The following is a 14,369-nucleotide window of genomic DNA, read 5'->3' as shown; positions in this document are numbered from 1 at the left end:
GAGGTTTGCTTTGCTCATTGACACATCTGTGCTTCCTTACCAGGGTGAAGATTGGATAATTTGGTGTAGCTCCTGCCTGGCAGCTTTGCTAAAGGACAAGCACGGAGGAATAAGGCTTGCCCGAATGAATACAACACTTCTTAAAATGGATCTTTTCCATTAAAAATTGTGACTATCTAATAAACATGAAGCAACCATTTTGTCATCTTGATGACGTGTCAGGACAGGCCCATACTCTTTGGAGCCACCAGCTGTGAACAGCAGGCTACACTTCTGAGCTCTCATAGAACAGCAGGCTCTTATCTGTCTATCCTGGTAGACATTATAAAGCTGCATTTCCTGTTGCTGATACAGAGATTTTCAAGCTGTGTTTCCTGTTGCAGTAATTTTTTTAAAGGTAGTCCCCTAGGACTACGCAGCTGCCCCTTTCATATCAATGCTGAGTCTGAATAATTTTCAGTTGTTTTTAAAAACTGCTTTGAAATGCCGTCTTTTAACTTTCATTTTATGACCATGTAAATATATCTGTAGCCACATAAGGCAGGGATAAGACATCTGCAGTTTTCTTTTGCTCCTCTGCAGTCTGTCTATACAATCTTTGCAGGTCATGCTCAGAATTATTATAAGGATTGCATGTATTGTGCTAGCACATAGGAGCCCCACAATCATGGAAAAAAAGCCAGACCTCTCTACCAATGAGCGTACATTCTAGCCCCCATCTATACTATGAACTTACATTGGTATACCTACATTGCTTAGGAGTGTGGAAAATCTGAACTGAATTCTCAGGCTATGTCTATACTGCTGGATTTGCCGGCAGTGCCTATGCAAATGAAGCACGTATTAGCATTTTGCCACGCTTCATTTGTATAATTTATTCAAGACCTTTTTGCTCAAGAGGTTTTTGCGGAAAATCAAGCAGTGTGGACGGGTTTTTTTGGCGCAAAACCCCTGTTTTTACTAGCTCCTTATGCCTGTCCTAGAGAGGCATAAGGATCTTGCACAAAATGGGATTTTTGTGCAAAAAAACCCTTGAGCAAAAATGTACACATTGCTTGTTTTTGCGCAAAAACCCCTTGTGCAAAAATGGCTTGAATAAATTATGGAAATGAAGCATGGCAAAATGCTAATACATGCTTCATTTCCATAGGCACTGCCTGCAAAGCCTGCAGTAGACGTAGCCTCACAGTGCTATATTGATGGGACAGTTTCTCCCATAGCCAGTTCCTGCATTTCAGGAGTGTGGAGTACCTATGCTAATGGAGAAGCTCTTCCATCGGGATAGGAAGTGTCTTCATGAAGCAGTGCAAATATGCTGCTGCAGTGATACAAGTGTATAAAGCCCTTTATAATGCTTTGATTATGTGGGAAATGTTTGGTTATGGACCAATGCCTAAGTCTCATATTGAGACTATTGAACTGTGCTGCCCTGCTAATTGAGGTAATTTACAGACTTTGACCATTGGGTTGTATTGGGAATACTGAACTCAACTGCTCTGCCAATAAGGGTGAGCTATAGATTGGGACCCAGGGGTTAGAGGACAGGAGTAATCTGACTTGAGCATGCAAGATTGAAGGCCCTGACTGGGGGTGAAAGAGAAAGTATGCAGGCGTAACAAGGGCAAGGCAGACACCCCTATCCCGCCCTTGACGAGGTTCTGACCTCAGACATGTGACAAGCTCATAAAAAGCAAAATCTTCCCTATGCAAACCCCTCAGCTTGCGGCAGCAGTGGTGCCAGAGAGGCTTATCCTGCCCTATTATACCTGCCGCCTATACTCTCTTTTTGTATGTGCTGTTGAATTCTGAGCTCTTGAGCCCCTACTGACTTCAAAGCTGAGTTGGGCCTGAATCAGATTACCAACCCCGAGTATTCTCAAATACACAGCTGGATTTTGTGGGCCCAATCACTGAGCTCTGGGGCAGAACCTACATTTACTTCACCAGTTGGATATTAGGCCTATAAAGTGTGGAAGTAAAACATTGCATCTGATCAACCTGCCCCAGGCTACAGAAAGGACAGAGCCAGAAACCAATCTGAATTTTTATGGCTTGTTTTTTTTCTAGTTCTGCTTCATTGGGAGTTCAGTATGTGGAATTACAAGACAATGGCTTTAGTGCATGTATGGTCAACATTTCCCACTAGTCACTGACCCAGCCATGATAAAGCTGGTCATCTAGCAACTAATGGAGCTGCTCCTTCAGCTCATGTGGTACGTTTGTGCTTTTGGAATTGAGGGGCACAGGTTTTTTCCCTTTGGCAATCATGAAATCTATAGATAGTGCATTCTCAGAACAATGGCAGGATGTGTCTTACAGCATAAGATAAGCATGAAAGTCTGGAGCACTTACAAAAAAGAAATCTGAAAATGTGCCATGACAGAATTCACTCTCCAGAGCAGTGCCTCCTGTTGGCCATCTTGGGGATTAATGCTCTCAGTTGGCACACCATCTCGTAGTGGTGCTTCTTTTGTTCTTGTCTCCACTATAGACTGCTCTGAGCCAGGGAAATGCAGCACCCTTTTCATGATTTGACCCTTCAGCTGGAGGCAAAATATCTCTTGGTTCTATAATATGGCTATTGGTGGTCATGGTGGGGGACCTGACCTAGTCACTACTCAGCCAAGGGACCCTGTATATAGCAGCATCCTCAACTTTTCAGCCAGCACGGTTTCAATTCCCTGGGGCCCCAATACCTTCTTTGCCCTCTTCTCAGAGCCCCCGGGGCTCACAGATCCCATCAGCTAGCCTTCTCACACCCCTGAATCCTGCTGGCAACTGTTCTGCCCAAGCTGCTACCTTCTGGCAACCCCAGAAACACATTCCTCGCTCCTATGGCTCTCTGCATCCACAGATTCTGCTCTGCCCTCCAGCTCTCTTTTACTTGAGGCCCCGGAGCCTGGTTTGGCTTTGTTCACGCCTGTCACAGATACTCACTGCCATTTTCTGTGCACCTTTAGAAAGAATCATTTTTATTGAATTGCTGCCAATTACAGTTAAATACAAGTTAATATTTCAATCAATGTTGCTCTGTTCATTCTTCCAGCACACCCATTTTACAATTTACTCAGATTATTCTGAAGTTTTAGCACCCAGCAGAGACTGTTAATTTATGGAAACATTTCTTCCTCCCTCAAATGTAATCCTTCTTCTCGCTCATCTGTGGTGATTATAATGCAATTCACATTGTCAATTTTTAAAATAATAAATGAACACACAATCGTTTATAAATATCTTGAATCAAAACTTTTATCTAACTGCACTCCGGCAATTATGCAAATAAGTGGGCTGAATGATTTCAGCATCCCCAAATTATCAGACTGTATTTAAGAATAAATAAAAAAGTTATAATGGATTTTAAATATTTATGGTAAGTTGTTTATCATGCAAATCAGCACAGCATCTATTTGGTGGCATTATGTTCCCTAATCATTTTTCTTGGCATACAGCGTGCTGTTCTGACTAAGATGCTGGGCCAGATCTCCAGCAGGTGTAAATCAGTGTAGCCTACTAACTTTGATAGGGCTCTGTGGATTTACATCAGTGGAAAAATCAGGCCATCTGTTTTGTATAGCTGCTTTTTACATAAACGCTATCACATCCTGTGAGTAATCCTCACAGAGATCTGGACTTCACTGAATGCCTTTTATTGTGTTTTCACCTACATTTTGTCTAATTTTTTTTAGTGACAATTTAGAGATCTGCAGCCCGCTAACCTTTGATTTATGGACCAAATATAGGTTTTTGGTCAGTCAGTCCATGCAATCGGATAGCCTTGCTTTAGCAACCATTGCTCTTTACTCTAGCCTCATTTTCCTGTATTTTATGGAAAATAATTCACATGACAGACATCAGAAGGACTGTGATAGAAATGTAGCCATGTAGGACTGAACTTCTTATATGCACCCACTGCACAGCATGGATTGTGTCTTTAATCGCTTCAGAGGGGTAGCCGAGTTAGTCTGTAACAGAAAAAATGTAAAAAACAACGAATAGTCTAGTAGCACCGTAAAGGCTAACAAAACATGTAGATGGTATCACGAACTTTTGAGGGCACAGCCCACTTCTTCAGTGCTGGATGTCCAAAACCAAGAATGAATGGGGGAGAAGAGAAGGGGAGAGAAGGAAAAAAAATGGAGGGGAGGAAGAAAAAAAAGAGACAGTGAGTAGATAAACGTCAGAGGGATAGCTGAGTTAGTCTGTAAGGGCTCATCTAGACTTCGCTTGAAGTTTCGAAAAAGAATATGCAAATTCTGCTTTTGAAAGTGAAAGTAGTCGGGACGTGGTTTTTTTTTTGTCAAACTCCTCCCTTTTTCAAAAAGCTGCTCTTCCTCAAAAAATGAGGTTTACGTGGCATTTTGAAAAAGGGTGGGTTGCCAAAAAAATCTGTTCCGACTACTTTCACTTTCAAAAGCTCCTGTGGAATTTGCATATCCTCTTTTGAAACTTCAGTGTCGTCTAGATGAGCCCTAACAGGAAAAACTTTTGAAAACAACAAACAGTTTTCATCTTAAAGACTAAATAGTTACAAGAGGCTGATAAGAACTGTTAGTTTGCACTTGGAAAGGAAGATGACCAATACCAGATTCTATATTAAATGTAGATGTCTTTAATGGTTGTGTAGAACAGTGTTTCTCAACCAGTGGTACGAGGTACTTGAGAGGAGTCTGGAGGGGAGGTACGTCAACACAATTGAAATTTGGAGAAAACTGAATTTTTGTTTGAAGTTTTACAGCACTTTATTATTTTTGTACTTTTTACACCCAAACATTTCATCAGCTGCCCAACTACGATTAAGTTCTTTAAAAATGTTTTGCAATGGTAGAAAAAATGTGTGTCTGAAAACTAGGTACTAGGGGTAATTTTTTTTTAAAAGGGGTACTTTATAAAGAAAGGTTGAGGAACACTGATGTAGAAGAATTATACATATGGGGATGCACACAGATGTTAATTCACTATGATCAGGGACATCCATCCACTGGCTTCAATGACATTTTGTTCAGGACTTCAGAGGCTAGCTTAACAACATCCATAGACTCATAGACTCATAGACTCATAGACTTTAAGGTCAGAAGGGACCATTATGATCATCTAGTCTGACCCCCTGCACAGTGCAGGCCACAGAATCTCGCCCACCCCTCTTAGAATAATCCTCTCACCTATGTCTCAGATATTGAAGCCTTCCAATACTTTGAAGGCCCCAACATGCAGAGAGTCCTTCAGCTGTGATCTGTGCCCAATGCTACAGAGGAAGGCGAAAAACCTCCAGGGCCTCTGCCAATCTACCCTGGAGGAAAATTCCTTCCTGACCCCAAATATGGCGATCAGCTAAACCCTGAGCATGTGGGCAAGACTCACCAGCCAGACACCCAGAAAGTTCCCTATAGCAACTCCTATCATCCCTCCATTGACCTATTTCCAACTGGAAATGAATGGTCAATTAGTTACCAAGATCATGTTATTTCATCCAACCATCCCCTTATAGAATCAGAACTGGAAGAGACCTCAGAAGGTCGTCAAGTCCAGCCCTCCGCTCTAGGCAGGACCAATCCCATCTAAATCAACCCAGCCAGGGCTTTGTCAAGCCGAAACTTAAACACCTCTAGGGATGGAGACTCCACTACTTCCCTAGGTAACCCATTCCAATGCTTCACTACCCTCCTAGTAAAATAGTTTTTCCTAATATCCAATCTGGACCTCTCCCACCACAACTTGAGACCATTGCTCCTTGTTCTGCCATCTGTCACTACTGAGAACAGCCTCTCTCCATCCTCTTTGGAACCTCCCTTCAGGAAGTTGAAGGCTGCTATCAAGTCCCCCCTCACTCTTCGCTTCTGCAGACTAAACAGACCCAAGTCCCTCAGCCTCTCCTCGTAGGTCATATGCTCCAGACCCCTAATCATTTTGGTTGCCCTCCGCTGGACCCTCTCCAATGCGTCCGCATCCTTTTTGTAGTGGGGGGCCCAGAACTGGACACAGTACTCCAGATGTGGCCTCACCAAAGCCGAATAAAGGGGGATAATGACATCTCTGGATCTGCTGGCAATGCTCCTCTTAATGCATCCTAATATGCCATTAGCCTTCTTGGCTACAAGGGCACACTGTTGACTCATATCTAGCTTCTCATCCACTGTAACCCCCAGGTCCTTTTCTGCAGAACTACTACTTAACTGGTTGGTCCCCAGCCTGTAACTATGCTTGGGATTCTTCCGTCCCAAGTGCAGGACTCTACACTTGTCTTTGTTGAATCTCATGAGATTTCTAGTGGCCCAATCCTCCAATTTGTCTAAGTCACTCTGGACCCTATCTCTGCCCTTAAGCGTATCTACCTCTCACTCATCCAAACAGCTGATGAGCTTTAAGGGAAACAGGATTGGAGCAAATACTGAGGAAGGCATTCCCTCCATTTCAGAAGGCATTTTCAGGTTCTGAATTCTGAGAGTTGTTAATGCTCTTTTGCTGGCACCTTTAATGGTTAGACGTGTTCATGTCCCAATTGTGTGAACAAAGTTTGTTCCATTGAGCATGACATTAGCTTCATGGCCAGTTTCAAAATTTCACATACCGGAGGAGTGGGAAGTAATACCACTCATCAATCTGAAGGGGTCTCCAGTTGCACATTCTAAATTAATTTCCATTTTTGAAATTTCTGGCCGAATTGACTTGTCCAAGGCCACAGAGAAAGTCATTACTACATCCAAAACAAAAGTCAGGTCTGCTGATGGCATGTTTCAGAATTAACCACCAGAGTAACCTTCTTCCATCCAGTGAGCTCAGGGAACACAATGAGAGGGTATTTATTTTGCCACAAGAGGCCTCTACCCACTATTAAGCCAGTGAAGAAGGGGCTGGATACCTTCCCCCACATACACTTTTGGCAATTTTCCTATCAGTACAAGTTCATGGTATGTGTGTTTGAGCTCTGCCACCTTGACACATGCACACCTGTTCCCTGGTGACTTCTGGCATGGGCAAGCAGAGTGCATGCAGGCATTGCATCCTCTTATTCTACAAATGCATCACATGCATTCAAAATAGATTTAGCATGTGTAACTTGCTCTTAGTGTAACTTGATAGGCAGCCTCATATTCCTGTGAAGCCCATGTTTTTCTTCTACACTGCAGTAGTCAGCTTGGTCCAATGCCCACAGAGCTGATAATTTTCTCTAAGAGGGCCTGTCTCAAAATCCATTGAATCCATGGAAAGTCTCCCATTGGTTTGAATAATCTTTGGATCAGGCCCTAATTCTTCAGTGTTCCTCTAGGGAACACCAAGAGACAAATCCCCACTTGTCTTTCTCTCATCTATGGCATTATGTTTATATCTTAAGTTACTGTGGAAATCTTACCTCCTTATCTTCCTTCTTCAAATTGACTAACAGTTCCTCCCTCTGGGAACGAAACAAACAGTGGCAGAGTCATTAACAAAATGTCCCTGAAGCAGAAACTGCAAAATCAATTAAATAGCATGAGCCAAACACTGACCCCTGTTGATATAGCCATCAAGGATTCCTAAGGCCCTGACTGTTGTGTATAATTTGACACAGTACCACGCTGAGGATGGTTGGGCCCTGCTGTGTTCTAATACTGAAGGGGCCTATTCCTAATCTGTGATAGAGAGACACTGCTCCTCAGAAGTGGGACACTAAGGAGATCATGCAATCAACTCTTTATGCCTCCCTAAGCAGCCCTGTAGGCAACTTGATCTTTTCTTAGCCCTCACTTATTTGGTCTGTGGAGTTTCCTACAGCTCTGCAGTGAAGTCTGTGTAATTCCATTCTGTGGTAGGTGAGCAGAGGAATTTATAGACAACATCAGCATTGTCATATTAGGGGATGGAAGATTGGGCAGGGTGTTTGTGGAGGCTCTCTGCTACCCCTTACCCTGATATGCATGGAGCTGGGGTGTGGTTTCTAGCATTTGTCTGATGGCTCTGCTCTGTTAGCTGTATTAATTTTTAAAGACTAGGGATTATATATGGCCATGCACTTCATTCAAGATTTTTTAGGAGGGAAAAGTAGTGTTCCCTATTGAATTGTGGTAAACACAGTATTTTTAAAATGACTTTATTTAGCTTGTATTTGTTTTATTTTGAGCTGTTGAAGGTCACATTTTGCATTATTTTTCAGCACTATGATTGCCATAGTGATGTGGGGGATAGTTTATCAAGAAAATTACTGGTCCAAGTCCTGAGGTCCTAATGCTGTAAAAACTCCCACATGAGTTAGGGCCGGCTCTAAATCCCACTGAAGTCAATGGAATGACTTCTACTACCTTCCATGAGCTTTGTATCTGGTCTTAATTGAACTGAAGGTTTTCCACTCCTTGTGGTTCCCGGCCCAAGCAGTTTTCTCCTGTTTGGTAATGTCTCATTTAGCTGAAAACATGTGAACATGATAAACTGTGACTTTATTAGACTGTCCAGAAGAAGACAGAGCTACTGACCATGTAAGCCAAGGAAATAATCTCAATAAATGTGGAAATGCTTCAATGTATATAATAGTGTGCATCACTATCTGAAAAAGATAGTGTAAGATCAAAAGCATCTCCCTCTCTCAACAGAACAAATTAGTCCAATAAAAGTTATTTGTTGTAAATATGCTATAGCTAAGCATAAGGTTTCTGTTCTCAGTCCAATCTCCACTTTAAAAGTTGCTCATAACTTTCACAGATGTAAGGTGTGTTCTAAGGCTAAAATTTTAGAAACTGATTCAGCCAAATGCTGGGATTTTTTTTAAGTGTGATCAAAATTGGTTCAGACATTTTTGAGTTATAGAAGTAGAAGGAAAATAATTTTTCTAACCGGAAACTATGGGAAAAGTTCCTTGAGAATTGTTCCGTGAGTGTGGTGCCTCAGGGTGATGTCCCACACTTTGGGGGTCACATGCTTTAATAAAATCATGAGGAGGAAGTCAGGGAGGGGTGGCAGACAGGCGAGTGGGGTTGAGTGAGGCAAATCAGGGAGAGTGAATACCAGGATGAAGGAAGTGAGGAAGCATAGAGTGCTGAGCACCCACCAGCCACCCCATAACAGAAACTCCACCTTTCTCCAGTGCATCCTACCCACTGACAGGCCCCACCAGTCAGCACCTTTCCCTCCCAGCACCTGGTGTGGATCAGCTGTTTCACAGCATCTGGAGTCACTAGGGAGCACGGGAGAGCAGTGATGCTGCTGCATCTTGACGGAGGGGACTGGACCGGATGAAGAAGAGGTGGGATGGGGACATAGGGTGGAGCCTTGGGAGAAGGAGTGGAGTGGGGGTTGGGCCTGGGTGGAGCTAGGAGAGAACAGACCCTCCCCAAGGACAGTTACTTGCATAACCCAGAAGTGCTAAACTTACGAACTTGGCTTAAATCACAGACCCTATTGAAGAAGAAAAAAAATATGCAAATCTTTTAAAGCTGTCACATTCAGAAATACAAAGCTCATAGAGGGAGTTTAATATGTAGATAAATTAGTGTAACTACTCAAGAGAGAGATCTTGGAGTCATCGTGGATAGTTCTCAGAAAACATCCACTCGGTGTGCAGCGTCAGTCAAAAAAGCAAATAGAATGTTAGGAATCATTAAAAAAGGGATAGAGGATAAGACAGAGAATATCTTATTGCCTCTATAAAAAAAACATAGTATGCCCACATCTTGAATATTGCATACAGATGTGGTCGCCTCATCTCAAAAAAGATATATTGGCATTGGAAAAGGTTCAGAAAAGGGCAACAAAAATGATTAGGGGTTTGGAACAGGTCCCATATGAAGAGAAATTAAAAAGACTTGGACTTTTTAGCTTAGAAAAGAGGAGACTAAGAGTGGATATGATAGAGGTCTATAAAATCCTGAGTGCTATGGAAAAAGTGAATAAGGAAAAGCTATTTATTCTCACAATATAAGAACTAGGGGTTACCAAATGAAATTAATAGGCAGCATAGGCATGCGCAGCACATTTCATTAGAGTGTGCACCCAGGGAATTTTTTTTTAAAAGGTGAACATTTATTGAATACTCAATCATAAAGGACATGCTGTGAGCAAACTCAGGCTTTCTATACATTTCTACATTCAGCGCTTATTGCATAATACAACAATCCATACTTTAAAACTAAAAAAGCGTACCATGCGATTAAATTAAAATGCAAAGCCACTTTTTTCTGAGACATTAGGGTGTGCCTGGGCACACCCGGCACACACACTGTGCATGCCTATGATAGGCAGCAGGTTTAAAAAAAACAAAAGGAAGTTTTTCTTCACTCAGCACGCAGTCAACTTGTGGAACTCCTTGCCTGAGGATGTGGTGAAGACTAGGACTTTAACAGGGTTCAAAAAAGAGCTAGATAGCCATCGATGGACCTAACCTCCATGAATCTATTAGCCATCTATTATTGTGTGATGATTACCTGTTGTGTTCCCTCCCTCTGGAGCATCTGGTATTGACTACTGCCAGAAGTGGTCTAAATGGACCTTTGATCTGACCCAGTATGGTTGTTCTCATGTTCTTTATGTTCTTATGCATTTTATTTTTTTAGTGACCTACTTATCCCAGAAATGTAAAGAATATAAGGTCCGACCAAGGCTATCTTGAGATAGGAATTCTGTGTTAAGGATACCTCTGTTAAGAATGCATCCTTAACGAGGGCTTAATCTTTGATGAAGGACTCTTGATTAAAGAAGGACTCCATTTGGATATATTTGTCAGGAATACTTCAGATAAGGCCTTCCACATTAGAATGATCCAGTTAAGGTCGCTCACCTCAAAGATAGTTTGGGCTCAAATTCTCATCTGTGCCAACAGTAAACTTGTTGCAGCTGAGTGTAGGCAGAGAGAGAGAGAGAGAGGTGGTTCTAAACCACGTTCCTCCTCCACTAATCTTTGGCTCTCTGGAGACCAATGTGACCCTCCAGTGAAACTTAGGAGCAAAATTTAGGAAAATGTTATTTATTCTGCCTTGTCCCATCCTGCCACTGGAACACCCCATTTCTGCTACAGCCATGTTTCCCGGATCAAACAGCTTAGAGATAGCTACATTTATATCTAGTTTTCAAAACCCCAGGATTCACTAAATAAGGATTCTCCTATATCCCAGCATGAGTTTTGATGTCCCCCTAGGAATAAGAGATCCTCCGGAAAAGGGCTTTATTCCGGAGTATCGCGCCAGTCTAGACGCTTTTTTTCCGGCTTTTCCCCAAGCCAGAAAAAAAGCGGCGGACATGTTTATTTAAATCCGCGGGAGATATTTAAATCCCCCGCGGATTTCCCTATCCTGACTTACCTGATTTGCATGGCTTTTCCAGAAATTGTGGCCAGTGTAGACGTAGCCAATGTGAATGGTGGGTTAGAAACCTTAACTAATTGAAATAACTGTATTTAGTGTGCTTTTCTCATTTCATATTTTCCCCTACCAAAAAAAAAAAAAATACTAAGAGAAGGTGAAGTTTGCAAAGTGAAGCACTCCAAATTCAGGAATTGTTAAAGATAATGATGCCATTGCAACCTTAATAATGTCTATAATTTGATGCTCACTTACCTTTTTTTCTGCTTTACCTGTGCAGAGGATCGACTATATTGAGTGAAAAAAGCAATATTCAATATTTATAATGTTCAATCGTTATTTAGGTCATTACTTTTACATAGCATGGTGAGACAGAATGTAGTCAGACAAATAGAACATCCGAATTGCATACTGACTGGGTCAAGGTAGTTCCTGGCTCCTACCTCATTTATCGTACGTTACTCTTCTTCTCCATTGAGAGCCCATTTGGGCCTTGAGATTCAACAACATTGTAAACCTTCTGCCAGGTGTTACCAGAACTGAAGAGGGCCAGGTTCAGTTATTTAAGAGTTTCTTCCGAAAACTTAATAACATTGGCTTTTGTCCTCACCCAGTAACCTGGAAAAATAAAATAAGAGCACCCACCCAAGGATATCTCTTTGCAAGGAATACCCCCCCCCCCAACCCACCCCACAAAGGTAATTTTATGTGGAAAAGGAGAATCAGAATAAACTTGGGAAAGTTGGTAATAATACAACAATACCTCTGTCTGTCTATTCAGGATGTTTTTCCAATAATCTTATACTCAGTTCTCCTCTCATGGAATGAGCAAAACATTCCAGCAATAGTCACTTCCTTCCTTGGCTGCACACCCTCACTCACTCTTCATTGTCTCCAGTCCATATAGAAAGCACCATTTAATTTGCTCCAGGATCTCTGCTACCTGTCTCAGCAGGAATAATTACAGATTTCATTGATTGCTTAGAAGAGGCCCTCAGAGGAATCGGGGTGCAACTAGCTGTTCTGTGGGGGCATGCAAGATATGACTTTGCCCTCCCTTCTCCTCTCATGGCTGACCTTCTGAGCATTAATTGCTGGCTAACATTAATTATTTTACTACATCATCTCAGTGTATTAAAGAACAATTAAATAAGTTTGTGTAGGTTTAATTGTACCTAGTATTTTATTTAATGAACAATAAAAACAGAGATTTTATGCCAGTCAAAAGTCAGCACTTCCCAAGTTATTAATAAATGCAAATGTCTCTTAATTTAAATTTGAGAGCAATCACCTGCATTGCTTAATATCACATAAAATAATCTGTTAATTATTCAACATGGATATTTGTTGAGACATACATTATACTGTAAACAGCAGCATCAGAATACTTACATGATAGTTTTACATATCTTGCTTTTGTGCCAGCCAAAGATTCTGTGAAGGGAATGGATTGTGCAAACTTGTGCCCAATTGCAATGACTGCCAGGTTCATTAAATGCTCTTGATCCGGTGTAGACTGCAGGTAATTTTTTAAACCAGTTTCAGCTTGCTGAAGGATTTTTCAGTGGCTGCCACTGGCATGGTTAAAACACTCTTATAGCGACAGCCACACTTGGAAAAACTGACTCAACATTGTTTTTCAGTATAAAGTTCAGTTTCTCAAGAGCAGATCTACAAACCCTCCCTTGATATACTTTCCATTTGTAGAAGAAAACAATATTTTTCTGATATTGGTCTCAGGTTCTGAAATCTGTTCTCAATCTTGCTGTTTACTGCATTAACCATAGCATAGAACATATTGTGCTTAAAGTGAAGTTCTGGGTCAGAGGTTTGCATTTGGTCAGTGCAGTAAGTGTTCCGGTCATTGTGAAATGCTTTGCATTTGCTTTTGCATTTTTCAGGAAAAGCAGTGGAAGCACTGAGTTCCATTGCAAGTGTACCAGAAGAAGCTTCCTCAAATCTATTTTCTCAAAAATTTGATGAGAGAGCTTGCAAGTTGTCAATCAGCAGAACAGCAGTGTCTAGCATGATGTCTTCTGACTGTACTGCAATGCTAATGGTGTGATTTCTGCCAACAGGTCATGCCAGCTCAACAGAGAAGTTAAAAAATCTATACACTGTTTTTCGTTTGACAGTGCATTAGCTTCAGAACAAATTTTGCTTTCTTTTGTTGTGTGCTCTAACTTTTCTAAAGCTTTAACAATGTCACCAAGCTGAAATCGCAGAGCTTTAATGGAATGTAATTTAGCTTCCCACCTTCTCTCGCTAAATGGCTTTAACGCAATGTTAACAAATTATTTTAAAATCTCCCATCTGAGAAGAGGAAGCAGCATTGCAGAGCAGCAAGTTCAAACTGTGGCTGGAACATGGTAAAAATAAGGCTTCAGGATTTTTATCAACATCTTTATTAATGATCTGGATGAGGGGATATATTGTGCCCTCAGCAAGTTTGTAGATGACGCTAAACTGGGGGAAGAGTTATATAAGCTGGAGGGCAGGGATAGGGTCCAGAGTGACCTAGACAAATTGGAGGATTGGAGCAAAAGAAATCTGATGAGGTTCAACAAGGACAAGTGTAGAGTCCTGCACTTGGGACAGAAGAATCCCAAACACTGCTAAAGACTGAGGACCAACTGGCTAAGAAGCAGTTTGGCAGAAAAGGACCTGGGGATTACAGTGGATGAGAAGCTGGATATGAATCAACAGTGTGCCCTTGTAGCCAAGGAAGCTAATGGAATATTAGGGTGCATTGGGAGGAACATTTCCTGCAGATCTAGAAAAGTGATTATTCCCCTTTCTTCGGCACTGGTGAGGCCACACCTGGAGTATTGCATCCAATTCTGAGCCCCTCATTATAGAAAGGATGTGGATGTGTAGTGGAAAGGGTCCAGCGGAGGGCAACCAAAATGATTAGGGGCTGGAGCATGTGACCTATGAAGCGAGACTGAGGAATTTTAGCTTGTTTAGTCTGCAGAAGAGAAGAGTGAAGTGAGATTTGATAGCAGCCTTTAATTACCTGAAGGCGGCCTCCAAAGAGGATGAAGAGAGGCTATTCTCAGTAGGGGTGACAGATGGCAGAATGAGAAGCAATGGTCTCAAGTTGCAGTG

The 14,369-nt window shown here is 41.8% G+C and overlaps 1 long non-coding RNA gene across 3 annotated transcripts in view; it reads right to left on the bottom strand.

The window, feature by feature from the left end:
• Positions 1–13,027, bottom strand: part of LOC142829805 (uncharacterized) — a 28,356-nt gene extending 15,329 nt beyond the window's left edge. The window contains exons 1-3 of one of the 3 annotated variants that reach the window (XR_012904607.1): positions 12,654–13,027; positions 11,705–12,204; positions 7,349–11,549 (exon numbers count right to left, since the gene is read on the bottom strand). This is a non-coding gene — a long non-coding RNA (uncharacterized LOC142829805). Of the gene's footprint in view, positions 1–7,348; positions 12,205–12,653 lie in introns of all 3 variants that reach the window. The other 2 variants (XR_012904606.1, XR_012904605.1) reach the window with 2 other exon arrangements.
• Positions 13,028–14,369: the final 1,342 nt, after the last annotated feature.

Source organism: Pelodiscus sinensis, chromosome 6 (assembly GCF_049634645.1).
Source record: "Pelodiscus sinensis isolate JC-2024 chromosome 6, ASM4963464v1, whole genome shotgun sequence".
Taxonomy (NCBI): Eukaryota; Metazoa; Chordata; order Testudines; family Trionychidae; genus Pelodiscus; species Pelodiscus sinensis.
This window is presented reverse-complemented; position numbering and strand designations above follow the sequence as displayed.